Source organism: Euleptes europaea, chromosome 15 (assembly GCF_029931775.1).
Source record: "Euleptes europaea isolate rEulEur1 chromosome 15, rEulEur1.hap1, whole genome shotgun sequence".
In the NCBI taxonomy this organism is placed as follows: domain Eukaryota; kingdom Metazoa; phylum Chordata; class Lepidosauria; order Squamata; family Sphaerodactylidae; genus Euleptes; species Euleptes europaea.
Window position 1 is genome coordinate 58,105,915 of NC_079326.1, and position 13,457 is coordinate 58,119,371.

Sequence of the window (13,457 nt, forward strand, 5' to 3'; positions counted from 1 at the left end):
CAGGGGTGGGGAATGTCAGGCCCGGGGGCCATTTAAGGCCCGTGAAATCATTTGGTCTGGCCCTTTGTGAGTCCTGGCAGATCTCTAGCTCAGAACGATCTAAGACTGGTGATCCACCCCCTCCTGCAGACAGGAATAGCCTCTTGTTCAAGGCGGATGTGAGTTTGTTTTGCTGAGAAAAGGAACCTTTTTCCCCCCTTGTAGAAGAGTTGTTAGCTATGGAGCTGCTAGGACAGCCCAAGAAACTGTGTTAACCCCTTCCCACCCGGGCCGTGAAGAAACGTATTCCCTCTGTACTACAAGAGGGCTGGGGGCGGAAGTGGCGACAATGGAGGGGTTAAAGGGGGTTGTGTGTGTGTGGGGGTTGTTAGCCAGTGTGTCCTCATTTCACCCCTGCAGGCGGAGGTAGCAGGAGCCGGCTGTAGAATCCGGCCCCAACCATGCGGAGCAGGAGCAACTCCGGCATGTGGCTGGACGGCTACACCCAGCTGGTGCAACAGACCATCCTGTACCACCAGATGGGCGAGTGCGCCACCAGTAGAATGCCTGCCTGCTTGCCCACGCGGGGGGGGGGAGGTTCATCTGGGGCAGCTGCCTGCTTGGGGCTTGGCTGGCTAATTTTTAAGTTGATAATTTTGTATGGCCCACGAATGATGTTATAAATATTCAAATAGCCCTTGGTGGAAAAAGGATTCCTCACCCCTGGGTTAAATGGATGCAGAATTTTAGGTAAGGGATCACAATGCGACAATGGGAGAATCTATGGACAAGAACTATAAAATTCACGGCTAGTAATAATTTGTGAGAGAACTGGTACAAACAGTTTTATAGAAGGTACTGGACAGCAGTGGACATTAAAAGGATGAATAAAAATGTGGATAGCCGTTGTTGGAAATGCAAAGCAATTGATGGGACTTATTTTCATAGCTGGTGGTCCTGTAAAAAAGTCAAGAAATTCTGGATAGAAATTCATCAAATATGCAGAAGGTGTTAAAATTCTCTTTTCCTCTAGATGGTGCCGATAGAACTGGAAAAATATTTATGAAGAACTTTTTAACTATATGATAATGGCAGCCAGAGTTGTTTTGGCTTCAATGTGAAGACAAGAAGAATCACCAGAGATAGAAAAATGGAGAGAGAAGGTGGCAGAGTATGCTGTGATGGCAAAGCTGACCCATTTGCTGAACAAAAAACCTTTAGGGGAATTGCAAAAGAAATGGAAACTGTATTATGATTATGCACGGCTGTAACTTCGTGATTTTGTATAGAATAAGTTAAAGCAAGCAAGTAATAATTATCGATTGACTAGCTAAGAACAATATAGTGAAGATTTTAAAGGCTCTTTATCTTAAGCAGGGAACAGTAATTTAGAAATCAACTCATTTTATATTTATGTCAAACTGCTGTTTAGTGAAAATATAAGTTTTTGCATCGTAGATATGTTAAATATATTGTCCAGCTTAATCGGTGGTCACTCAAAGAAAATTGTAGACTAGGCTTTAAGGAGTAGCACAATAAGTAGGCACACATGATTTAAAGACTATTATGTGGCATACCTCAATTAAGGGATAATGGAGTTTTTAAATATGGTCTCTTAATCTAAATCATCTAATTATCTAATTCATAATCTAATTATCTCTTAATCTAAATCATGCTAGGAAAAGTTGAGGGCAGCAGGAAAAGAGGAAGACCCAACAAGAGATGGACTGACTCAATAAAGGAAGCCACAGCCTTCAATTTGCAAGATCTGAGCAAGGCTGTCAAAGATAGGACTTTTAGGAGGACTTTCATTCATAGGGTCGCCAGGAGTCGGAAGCGACTTGACGGCACTTAGCACACACACACACGCACGCACGCACACACACACACACAAAATCTAAATAGCTTTAACCTGTTACTGTAGAGGGTAGCTGTTATATGGCATTCTTTAGAAGGATTGATATACTGTATGTATGGTTTATGTTCTGTATTGAACTGTTTTGTAGTTTTTTGTGGTTTTGTACTTTTCTTTTTGTTATTTTATATATTGGACTCTCTGGCATTGAAGTCCCTCCCCTCCCCAAGCCCTGCCCTCCTCAGGCTCCATCCCAAAAACCTCCTGCCAGTGGTGAAGAGGGACCTGGCAACCCTAGCTGGGAGTAGCAACAACTCTGGGCAAAGGTGGCTCCAAACTCACAAACCAACAAAGACATCTTCAGGAATAACAACATTTCTCATCATGTCCAACACAAGGAAGAAAATGATCAAAAGAATCCAGCTTCTCTGTAAATACCTACACAGTAGGGTTGCCAAACTCTAGGTACCAGCTGGACATCTCCTGCTATTACACCTGGTCTCCAGCCGATAGAGATCAGTTCCCCTGGAGAAAATGTCCTCTTTGGCAATTAGACTCTATGGCATTGAAGTCCCTCCCTAAACCCCACCCTCCCCAGGCTCTGCCCCAAAAATCTCCCGCCAGTAGCGAAGAGGGACCTAGCAACCCTACCACACAGGTGAAGAGTGGGTGTTAGGTAGGGTGGCCAACCTCCAGGTATTAGCTGGAGATCTCCTGCTAATACAACTGATCTCCAGCCAATAGAGATCAGTTCCCCTGGAGAAAACGGCCACTTTGGCAATTGGACTCTATGGCATTGACGTCCCTCCCCTCCCCAAATCCCACCCACCTCAGGCTCCACCCCAAAAACCTCCCGCCAATGGCGAAGAGGGACTTGGCAACCCTAGTGTTAGGCCTCACGGAAATTAAGCTGTTGTATTTCAAGTACAGGCTTAGAACTAAATGCTAATTTTACATATATTGTGTTAGCATATCCTCAGTTATGCTGTCACTGTGCCTTGTTATCTCTGGTACTTGAGGACTTGAGAGATATTTCAGCTAGTTGGCTACACGCATCCCTATTGGGGTTTTCTGTCAATGCATTTTACCTGGTTACCTTCTCTCCTTACGCCCCTTGCAGGGTCGGTTCAGCGATGACCTGTTTGAGTAGCAACTGTTGTAACAACTGTTGAAGGAAACATCCCAGCTTTTGCAAACATGTATTTGTGCAATGACATGCACAGACACGGTCATCGCTCGGTTACAGCATGATGCAACGGATCTTAGCAGGTACCATGCAGTAGCTCCTTCGTTATTATTTTTTTTTAAATACAAAGTTGTGCAAAGCGTCTACAGACTGAGTGCTAATAATTTAAGAATGCCGCACTGTTCTCTTGAACCACTTTTCGGTGTCCCCAAATGGTTATTTGCAATTGGTAGTTGCTGAAAGTGTCACAGACAGAGGCCCTGGGCAACAGAACATGCGTCCATGCAAATTCATGCGTTTATGCTCCTATTAACCTGAGAGGTGTAGCAATAAAAATGGCCCTGTTTATATCCATGAGATTGTTACCTCAGTACCTCCTCGCGTCAATGCTTTATGACCACTGAGTAATCCGTTTTCTAAGCCAGGGGTCCCCAACGTGGTGTCCAGGAGCCCGATGGCACCTGCTGTCACCTTTCCTGGCACCCGCCAAGTGTTTTTAGAAAGTAGGTGGGGCCAGATAAGGCTTTTGCCTAGCAGGGCTTCTGATTTATTGTGCCTAGCAGGGCTTCTGATTGGCGGTGCAGATTTAAAAAAATGTTGCATTGGCAGCAGCTGCCACCACTGCACAAGGATCTTCACGGCATGACTGAAGGAAAGCTGTGTGTATGCAACCCCCCCCCACACTTTAAAACAATATGTTCATTTAAAAAGGCATCCTGTTAAACAGAGCTTCTGCCTGAAACACTGAAGATTTACAATTAGGATTATACATACCCTGACTCTAACATTTTGTGGTTGGCTCCACCTCCTCCTGTAACCATTTTTTAGTTGGCTCCATTTTGTGGATGTGCCCACCACCCTGTGCCAGAATCCAAAGGTGCCTGCAGGCTCAAAAAAGGTTGGGGACCCCTTTTCTAAGTTATTCTGGCCCTGTTTAAGCCCTGTTCCCCGAAACTCACTGGATGAACTTCCCTCAACCCTAGGTGAAGGCAAAATGAAGAAGTGAGACCCATGTCTACCTTCCGATCTCCTTGCAGGAAGGATGGACAAAAACTTCCCACTGGCAACCCACCCAATCCCCACCACTGCTCAGTAGGCTGGTGGAGGAGAAAGCTGGGGGAAATCGCTGTTGCACCAATGGTGTGACATCAGTTCCAGTGCAAACCCAGAAGTCATGTCACACCACTCCAAGATGCTGCAGAAACTTTAGAGTTTCCACTGAATCTTAGAGTTCACCCTAGACATGACTTCATTCTGGCGATGGGGTGGAGCCTCCGATGTCCCCAACTCTTGGCAGCTACTGCATGGCAACCCTTCCTGTGGAAGGATCATTATGCCCTGTGAGGAGCAGCTAAAACGCTTGGAGCTGTTTAGCATGGAAAGAAGGTGGTTCAGGGGAGACATGATAGAGGTCTGTAAAATTATGCATGGTTTGGAGAGAGGGGACAGGGAGAAGCTTTGCTCCCTCTCTTATAATAGTAGAATGCGGGGTCAACTGCTGAAGCCGGAGGGTGAGAGATTCAAAACAGATAAAAGGAAGTATTTCTTCACACAACACATAGTTAACTTGTGGAACTCCCTGCCCCAGGATGTGGTGATGGCTGCCAACTTGGAAGGCTTTAAGAGGGGGGTGGACATATTCATGGAGGAGAGGGCTATCCATGGCTACTAGTCAAAATGGATACTAGTCATGATGCATGCCTGTTCTCTCCAGGATCAGAGGAGCATGCCCATTATATGAGGTGCTGTGGAACGCAGGCAGGATGGTGCTGCTGCAGTCGTCTTGTTTGTGGGCTTCCTTGTTGGCCACTGTGTGAACAGACTTCTGGACTTGATGGGCCTTGGTCTGATCCAGCAGGGCTTTTCTGATGTTCTCACGTTCTCATGTTCTTACCATTCAAATATGTGTGCCTCGACCATATTTGAGTATAGACAAATAGCCCTGCCAGCCGCAATCCACTGCACAATCTCCTTTCTGCGAAATGGATGAAATGGAGCACTTCACTGCATGGCTGAACTCCACTAAAGTTTCTTTCTCCTGCCTCTACTTAAAAAAAAAAAAATACAGCCTCCCAAGGAACGTTAAAGAAGTTGAGTCAGATGAACATCCCGGCACTGGGGGTGCAGCGCTGAGAATTGGCCAGCTGCTGAAGCAATTAAAAGCAAATGTCGGAGCCGGCAGAATAATGTTGACAGGAGGGCAGAGTTATATTAGTCCTCTCTAACCATGTTGCAGATGATATCCAAGATGTGTGTGAAATGTGCATAATCCACATTCCGCAAACCAGTCGCATTAGCGATGGAGGAGATGTGCATGGGGCGGGGAGGGGATGGAATCGCATTTATTCATTCTTGGATCCCTTATATAGTATGTCCTGTAAATTCAATACTATGGCAATCTCAAGGGAAGATGTGTGCACCACACACTTTGGGCAGAGCGACATTCATTGAACTCAAACCGATGATGCAAAGAAAGGTTTTGGAATAAATGGCTCTTGACTCCACTTGGCAGTACTGACTTGCAGCAGGACAGCTAAAAGGGCCAGGCTGATTTTTTAAAATTTGTATCCTGCTTTCTCTTAAAACCAAAAAGCAAAAACACAACACACCCGCAAGAAACGAACACCTAATAGTTTTGTCTCAGAATGCTTTTTCAAGCGCTTACGACTGGTCCTGTGGTCTCTAAACCACCATCCAAACAGCATGTTATCAACTCTCCCAAGCTTTTTCGCTGTTCCTGTAATTTATCTGCACAACGATCCTGCAAGATAGAATTTCTTCCACTGGACCGATGAAGGGGAACTGCAGTTGATGCATGGGGGGGCTTGCCTGGAGGCACCCAGCGAATTTACAGCTGGAAATGTACAACGTGACATCCAGGATTTTAGCCCCCAAGAGACATCTCTAGATATTTGGAATGATAGTCCCCAAGAGAGACACTAAGCACACCTTAGCATCCACGTCAAATTTCAGCTGCTTAGGACTGATCCGCCCAGACATGTTTATCCTTTGGGTCCGGGATATCCTGTCATTTAATGACTTGCTGCTGAAAGTGTGAACCTGCCTCAGCCACACCATACAGACCCAATTCGGATATCTCCACCTGTAGCAGTGTATAATGCCTCTTCTCTGCAGAACAATTGAATTCTGCTTCCAGTAAAGTTAGGCAGGAGTCAGGGGGACACGGGGGCACCATTAGGCAGTAGTTAAGTAACTTCTGAGGAAGTGGCGTCACTCCACTCTCAGAGTCGCTGGAAACGTTATGGTTTTCCCTGGAAGTGATGTGATGTCGTCAAGCCAACAGCAATCTATGGTTCATTTTTCAGAGTGGTGTCAGGAAGAGCCAGATGCTACAGGGAGCTTTCCCCCCATAGCGGGAGATATGGCAACCCTAGCTGTCAGTTTGGCCAATCCTGATGGTTTTTCAGCCCCCCCCCCCCAACAGACAAGCAGAAGTGTCAGAGCTTAGAAAATGGGCACTGCTCACAAACCCCCCACACGTGCAGAAAACCAGCGCCCGTGTACGTCTCCACTCCTGGGCTTTCTTAGCACCTGACATTTCAGAGACTGTCTGTGGCAATGTGTCTTCTATGACTTCTCTCATGTGCAAGTTATTAAAGTCGTGCATATTTATGTTTGAACACTCTGCAGCTTCTAGTGATATGCTGCCTACATTTTGAAGATCTGGTTCCTGTGCTCAAGGGATGTGAGTGAGCATTTACTCACTCCAGTTACTGCAGTATTTTAGGATTTTGGCTTCAAGTTGGCACCAGTCTTCTCATTCTGCCTACATGCACACGTACACACACATTCAAGTATTTTTTGCTCTCCGAAGAAACGCATGTTCTTTTAAGTTAGTACCCTTAGCATTCAGCTCTGAACAAAATAGATCTTTGTCAAAATGAAGATCAGAATATTGAGAAGTACAGGGACACAGAAGGAGGGGGGGAATTTCATTCCTGCACTCACTCCCACCTACAGAGCTATTTGTATGAACAGTGATAACATGTAAAAATCAGAAAGTCACTCTTGACCACATGTTCTGTCTGCTGGATGTAAAGAATGTCTGTGGCTGAGGCTTATTTGCACTGGGATAGGCGCACGTAATGCTACAAGGACATGCTACAAACATTGGATGATATACGCTAAATATGAATTTGATTGGTTCTTGTAGGTTATCCGGGCTGTGTAACCGTGGTCTTGGAATTTTCTTTCCTGACGTTTCGCCAGCAACTGTGGCAGGCATCTTCAGAGTAGTCTGAAGATGCCTGCCACAGTTGCTGGCGAAACGTCAGGAAAGAAAATTCCAAGACCACGGTTACACAGCCCGGATAACCTACAAGAACCAATGAACTCTGACCGTGAAAGCCTTCGACAATGAATTTGATTGTTGGAAATTTAATAGATTTTTAGTGGGGAGGGCATTGCCAGCATAATCGGGCTATGAGCATCTCTCCGCATGTTTTACTGGATGGCTACAGCTCTGCTCATCCTCTGGGTGATATCAGATTCTCCATGCCGCTCTAGGAATTCATCCAGTCTCTATGACGGGTGTCGAACTCAATTGTTACAAGGGCCGGATATGACATAAATGTCACTTGGTCAAGCCGGGCCATGCCTTGCCAGCCCAGATCGAGAGTGGGGGTGGAGGGGTTGCCTTAGCTGCCTCATGGGCCGGATAAGAGCTCTCTAGGTGCCAGATCCGGCCCACGGGCCTTATGTTTAACACCCTGCTCTATGATCTTTACAATAGAGATAGGAGAAATATCTAGAGTAGCAGAGAGGAAATAACATTACTTCTGGGTGGAAGGTTCCTGGCTGTGACAGCACGTCTGGGTGATACTCCCGGAATTCTCCCAATCTCTATGGTCTTTACCAAAGAGGTTGGGGGGAAATTCCTAGAGAGGCACCATCAGTGCTGTCCCTCCTTCATTTTTTCTCACCACTAAATTTATCAAGAGTGAGGATGGGTGATTGGTTTCTGCCACTGAGCAAATGGCAACCCACACCATGTGGGGCCAGAGAAAGGGAGAGAGCAAAGTTGCAAACAAGTAGCTGTGTTGCAGAGGAAGAATTGCAGCTGTCATAAGAACATAAGAAAAGCCCTGCTGGATCAGACTGAGGTCCATCATGTCCATCAATCTGTTCACACAGTGTCCAACCAGGTGCCCCCAGGAAACCCACAAACAAGACAACTGCAGCAGCATTGACCTGCCTGCATTCCACAGCACCTAATGTAATAGGCATGATCCTCTGATGCTGGAGAGAATAGGTATGCATCATGACTAGTAGCCATTTTGACTAGTAGCCATGGATAGCCCTCTCCTCCATGAACAAGTCCACTCCCCTCTTAAAGCCTTCCAAGTTGGCAGCCATCACCACATCCTGGGGCAGGGAGTTCCAGAATTTAACTATGTGATGTGTGAAGAAATACATCCTTCCGTCATCACACATGGATGGGAGAGGCATAAGCACAGCCTACCACTTTGATCAGCCAAGGTGAAAACCTTCCTCCCATCTAAGGCACTTTTTCTGATGGAAGAGGCTCAGAGGAAGAGCAGGTGTTCTCTAGATAACTCTGTGGCAGTCATGAATACTCGGAAACCCTCCCTGGATTCCATCCTCCCAACAGGCTCTCCAGCTAGCCGGCCCAAAGCTGTGAAGCAGAGGGCCAAACGAGACATTACGGAATCGACAGGCCCGACCCGTGGATGCCGATGCCATTTTGGAGATGCCTTTGGCCGTTTAAAAACGCTATGAGGCCCAGCTGTTTCCCCTTGTTCTGCAGTCCTAGCACCTCCGAGGTCAGGATGCCGGTTCTCAAGGGGTCTGTTGACGCAAGGAGGATGGAAGGGTCCCACCTGCTCCCATGGGGCAGCTGACTGTGGCCCAGCCCCTCAGTTGGAGCCATTCGTCTCTCAAAAGCAGGCTGAGCTCTCACTGACCACCTGTCCCACTTGCCTGACCACAAGCCCTGGCGGAGCAAAATAACTTTCTGTGTGAAAATCTGGCATATTTTAGAATCCTGGGCTCACAAATGGTGGTTTCCAGCATGAGAGGAAATATCTGTTCTCCTGAACTTCCCCTGAACATGAGGTTGGAAAGCCCACTCAAGGGAAACCCGTGCACCACAGCAAGACAGGCCACGGTTACTACATGGGAATATAGTCCATCCTTACCACCTCTGTTTGTTCCCTGGCTTCTCAGGTAAAGGTCTTCCTAGCCCTGCTGAATGAAGATCCTATTACGAAGCCCAAAAGCGTGAAAGGCAGAATATTAGCCACTTGGGAATATTTCAGGCACCCCTAAGCCAGCGCCTTCTGGCCCCGGTGGAATGGTCTCCGTGCCATATTTAGAGTCGAAGCTGAGCGTCTTGCTTACAAAAGTGTCCTCAGAAATGAGAATGACTGTGGTGCTTGGCATTTTCTTCACTGAGAGGGATCTTGGACTTGAACTCTAGATTCTCCACATTAATCCTTAGAACTGCAACCATCCCTGTAGGTGACCTTGGCCAAACTGAGCCTCACGAGGATAAGAATACCCGCCTACCTCACTGGGGTATTGTGAGGTAAAGGAGCCTTAGACGTGAGAGAACAGGGCCATATAAGTAATGGCAGAGGGGAAGAAACTCAGAGGAATGTCGTCCAGGGTGAGAAGGTGGGAGTTGGCCGTTTGGGGCTCCAGGTTTGAGCAGAACTATTATCAGTAATTCAGTGTATTTACTTTGTCTTTGCTTTATTGAAGAGCACTTACACATGTTCTGTGCTTCACAGTGCAGTCCTATGCGCATTTACTCAGAGCTACATACCACTTCATTCAATAAGGCTTACTCTGGAGTAAGTGGGCATAGGACTGCAGCCTTAAAAGGAGCACCAGAGGGTGTCTCACTGAATAAAGCAAAAACCTAGCAGCATCTTAAAGACTAACACGTATTTCAATATTTATTTATTTAGTCAAGTTTCTACCCCCTCCCCGCCCCTTGGCCAAAGCAAGGCTCAGAGCTTCCATGCATCGCGACCCACTTCACCCTACCAATCTGACGAAGTGGAGAGCCAGCGTGGTGTTGTGGTTAAGACCAGTGGAGTCTGATCTGGCGAAACGGGTTCGATTCCCCACTCCTCCACATGAAGACTGCTGGGCCAGTCACGGTTCTCTCAGAACTCTCTCAGCCCACATGGTGGCTGGACACGGCAAACCACCTCTGAAAGTCTCTTGCCTTGAAAACCCCATGTGGTCACCATAAGTTAGCTGTCACTTGACTTCACTTCCCACCACCACATCTGACAAAGTGGGCTGTGACCCATGGAAGCTCACATTGAAATAAATGTTAGTCTTTAAGGTGCCACTAGATTTTTGTTCTGTTTTTGTGAGAGGCTGCCTGTGAAGCACTTTGAACACTCCTAAAGCGCTATATAAATGCTAGGGATTGTTCAGCAATGCAACGTATTACGAAAATTCGTTCCAGTGATTTGATGCTCCTTGCTTACCCTAGTCAAATTAAAAAGAAAACATTTCCCCCCATGCAAGTTAACCCAGGGTCTGTCACAGGAGGTCTTCCTAAGCTATTAGCAGGCTAGCCATAGGTACAAAAGTCTAAAGAGGTCATGCAAGGTTGCTGTGGAAGTTGAAATCGCGGCATTCCATTTCCCCCCAATGATGTATATCCCACTTAGCCTATTTATGCAAAGATAAATTAGCTCGAGGCACTAGAGTTGAAAATTCTATTTTCTCCTAATGAATCAGATCCATGCAGCCGTCTAACTAATGCAAATTACTTGAGCAGGAAACCCAGCCCACATTCTTCTTCCTGAAGCGCCACGTCTAATCTAATTACTTAACCCCATGATGCTGTCAGACAAAACCTCCTTGGGGTGTAGTCTTATCTGGATTCATTTCTGAGCATTTTGCTTTTTTTAAAAAAAAACCTTCCCCTTTTCTCTCTCCACACTCATGCAGCCACTGTTCAGACAGGCCCAAATGTAACCCCTCAATTGGATTTTCCTGTGCCACCCGCCATGCCTTGTTTTACAAACAGAAATCTATCACACGGCCTTTTAGTGAGGATCAGCTTGTGGAGGTAGGATGTCTCTGAACTGCACACACCCAGTTAAATTGAGGAGAATTCACTAGTGGGATCTTGTGCAGATGAGGAGCAATCAGAATTCTTGCCCCACTTGCAATATTCCCCACTGCTTGGTTCTCCATATTAGGTTGGATTTCAGAGGTAGAGTGTCCTAAATTTGTACTCCGATCAATCAAACAGCCAGGTAGGTGGGGAATGATGCTCTAGTTAGAGACGGACACTTGGGAAATCTCTCTGGCTGGGTCTTTCCTTCCACCCTCTGACCATGGATAGATCCCTCCTTTGCAGACTGCGAGTAGGGCAAAATGCTCAACCATCCCAAACTCCATGCACGGCACAGGTTACTTTTGGAAAGTCAAAAGGGAAAACACTCTAAAGTTCTTTCCATTAGTCAGGAAGAGTCAGTTTTTAACAACTCGCAAGCCATGAGCCACCAAGATGAAAGATGGCAGTCACTGAAACACTTTTTCTCTTCTGATCCAGTAGTCATCTTCTAATTTTAAAGTAGAGGAGAGTATAAAAAGCTTTGCTGCTTTTCTTTTGCTTAGGCAATAGGCAAAGCAATCTGTCCAAAATGACAGGGTAATTGACAGCTTGCATATCATAAATTCAGAGCGAAATTTGCAAAACGATCCTTACAGAATTGCACTTTAAAAAAAAGAGCTGGGTTAATTATTATTATTTTTTTAAATAAAGTATAGCATTGGAAGATATTTGATTCACCCCCAAATACACAGATTTAATTGAGAGGACGATAATCCAGGCCAAACTAAAAGGTTAGAAACCATTTTTTTTTTAAATAGAAACTTTCTAAAGTGGCCAGTCTTGGCTACTGTTTTTCCAAACACTTGCCACGCCTGACCAAACTGGAAGCGTTCAGCATTTCCAAAGTTTCCTGCCAGCTCTTTCCTAGCTCAGTTCCAGGAATGTCCTCAAGCCAGAAAAAAAAGCTCAGCTGAAAATATTCTTCCAAGCTCGAACGCTGGAGCTTCGCTGTGTTTTCCGGCTGGAGGGAGGGTGTTTCAGGGACTGCACAAGTTCATCCCTTTACCTTGATGCTGGAGAGATCGATGGCCGGTTCTTTGGGTTTTGCTGGTTCTGGGGCCGGGGCCGGTGCAGGCGCTGGGGCTGCTGCGGCGGGGGCTGCTTTCTTAGCGTCCTTCTTTGGTGCCATGTCAGATGTTAAAAGTTAAAAGGTCCCCCCAAAAAACCCTTGACCAGAGATTCCCGGATGAGGAGCGGAGAGCGCTCAGGAAGACCGGTGTCTTGGAGGTGGACCCAGCGTCTTCATCACCATAAGGGCATATATATATATTTCACTTAGTGCCTAATACAATCTTGACACTTGCGGCTGGATTGGACAGTTTGCCGGCCGAGGGGGGTGTCATTCTGAGCCAGGCTATAAATGGAATATCAGGGGCTCGGAGCGTCGTCATTCAAGGGGACTGCGGTGCCCTTTTTTAAAAAGTCCTCCTGTGCATTTTTGTGATGGTTAAGGAGGTGGGTGGGAGATGACAAAGCCAGGAAGGGGACTTTCCGCCTCATTCGATGCAAAATCGACAGGCCCCTTTTTTCTTGAGAGAAGAACAGTTCTGCTGAAGCCGTAAATCTTGCTTCCCATGCCTGGGCGTCGTTAGGGAGGGGATTAAATTTCCAGATGGAATTTCGACTTTCAGGGTTGGGAAATGATCACCGCTTTCCATCCACCCGGCCTCTCCCTCCCCCCCTTTCCTCCAGGCCATGTCCCCGCCTCCCTCCTTTTCTCCTCCCGTTTCCTTCCTTTGCAAGAAGAAAGTGTTGATCCAGCAAAGGGAGGAGAGTTTAAAAATAAAAGCAGACGTATATGGATAAGCCCACCCTGCTTTCGCCACCGAGTCTCTTTCATCCCCTAGTCCAAGATTCTCCTGCCTGTTCTTATTCTTCCTTTAATAAGCACAAAATCTACAGGAAAGCACCATCTGAAAGCTAACAGGCACTGTCCAATTTCATATATTGTTGGCTGACCTACCAAGTCCTATTTATAAAGGAGACCTGTGGAAAGACACCTTGAATATTTTCGCAGGGGGGACAACTGGAGACTGCCCCCCCCCCAGGTCATAAAAGCAAACTAGCTATCAGTCAGGGAAGGAGAGCATTTGTCTTTATCATCTCAAATTTAATTGCAGCTTTCCGTCTCTTATATATCTTTCTTCACCTCCAGCCTTCCCCTTTCTCTCCCGAACACGTCTCCAGGCTCTGACTGATCGGTCTTACTCGTAGCCTTTCCTGCTGAGAGTCAAGGCGGAGGACAGAATTAGAAAACGATGCAAGAAGGACCAATATCATACAAACAATGCAACAAAACTGGAGCGCAC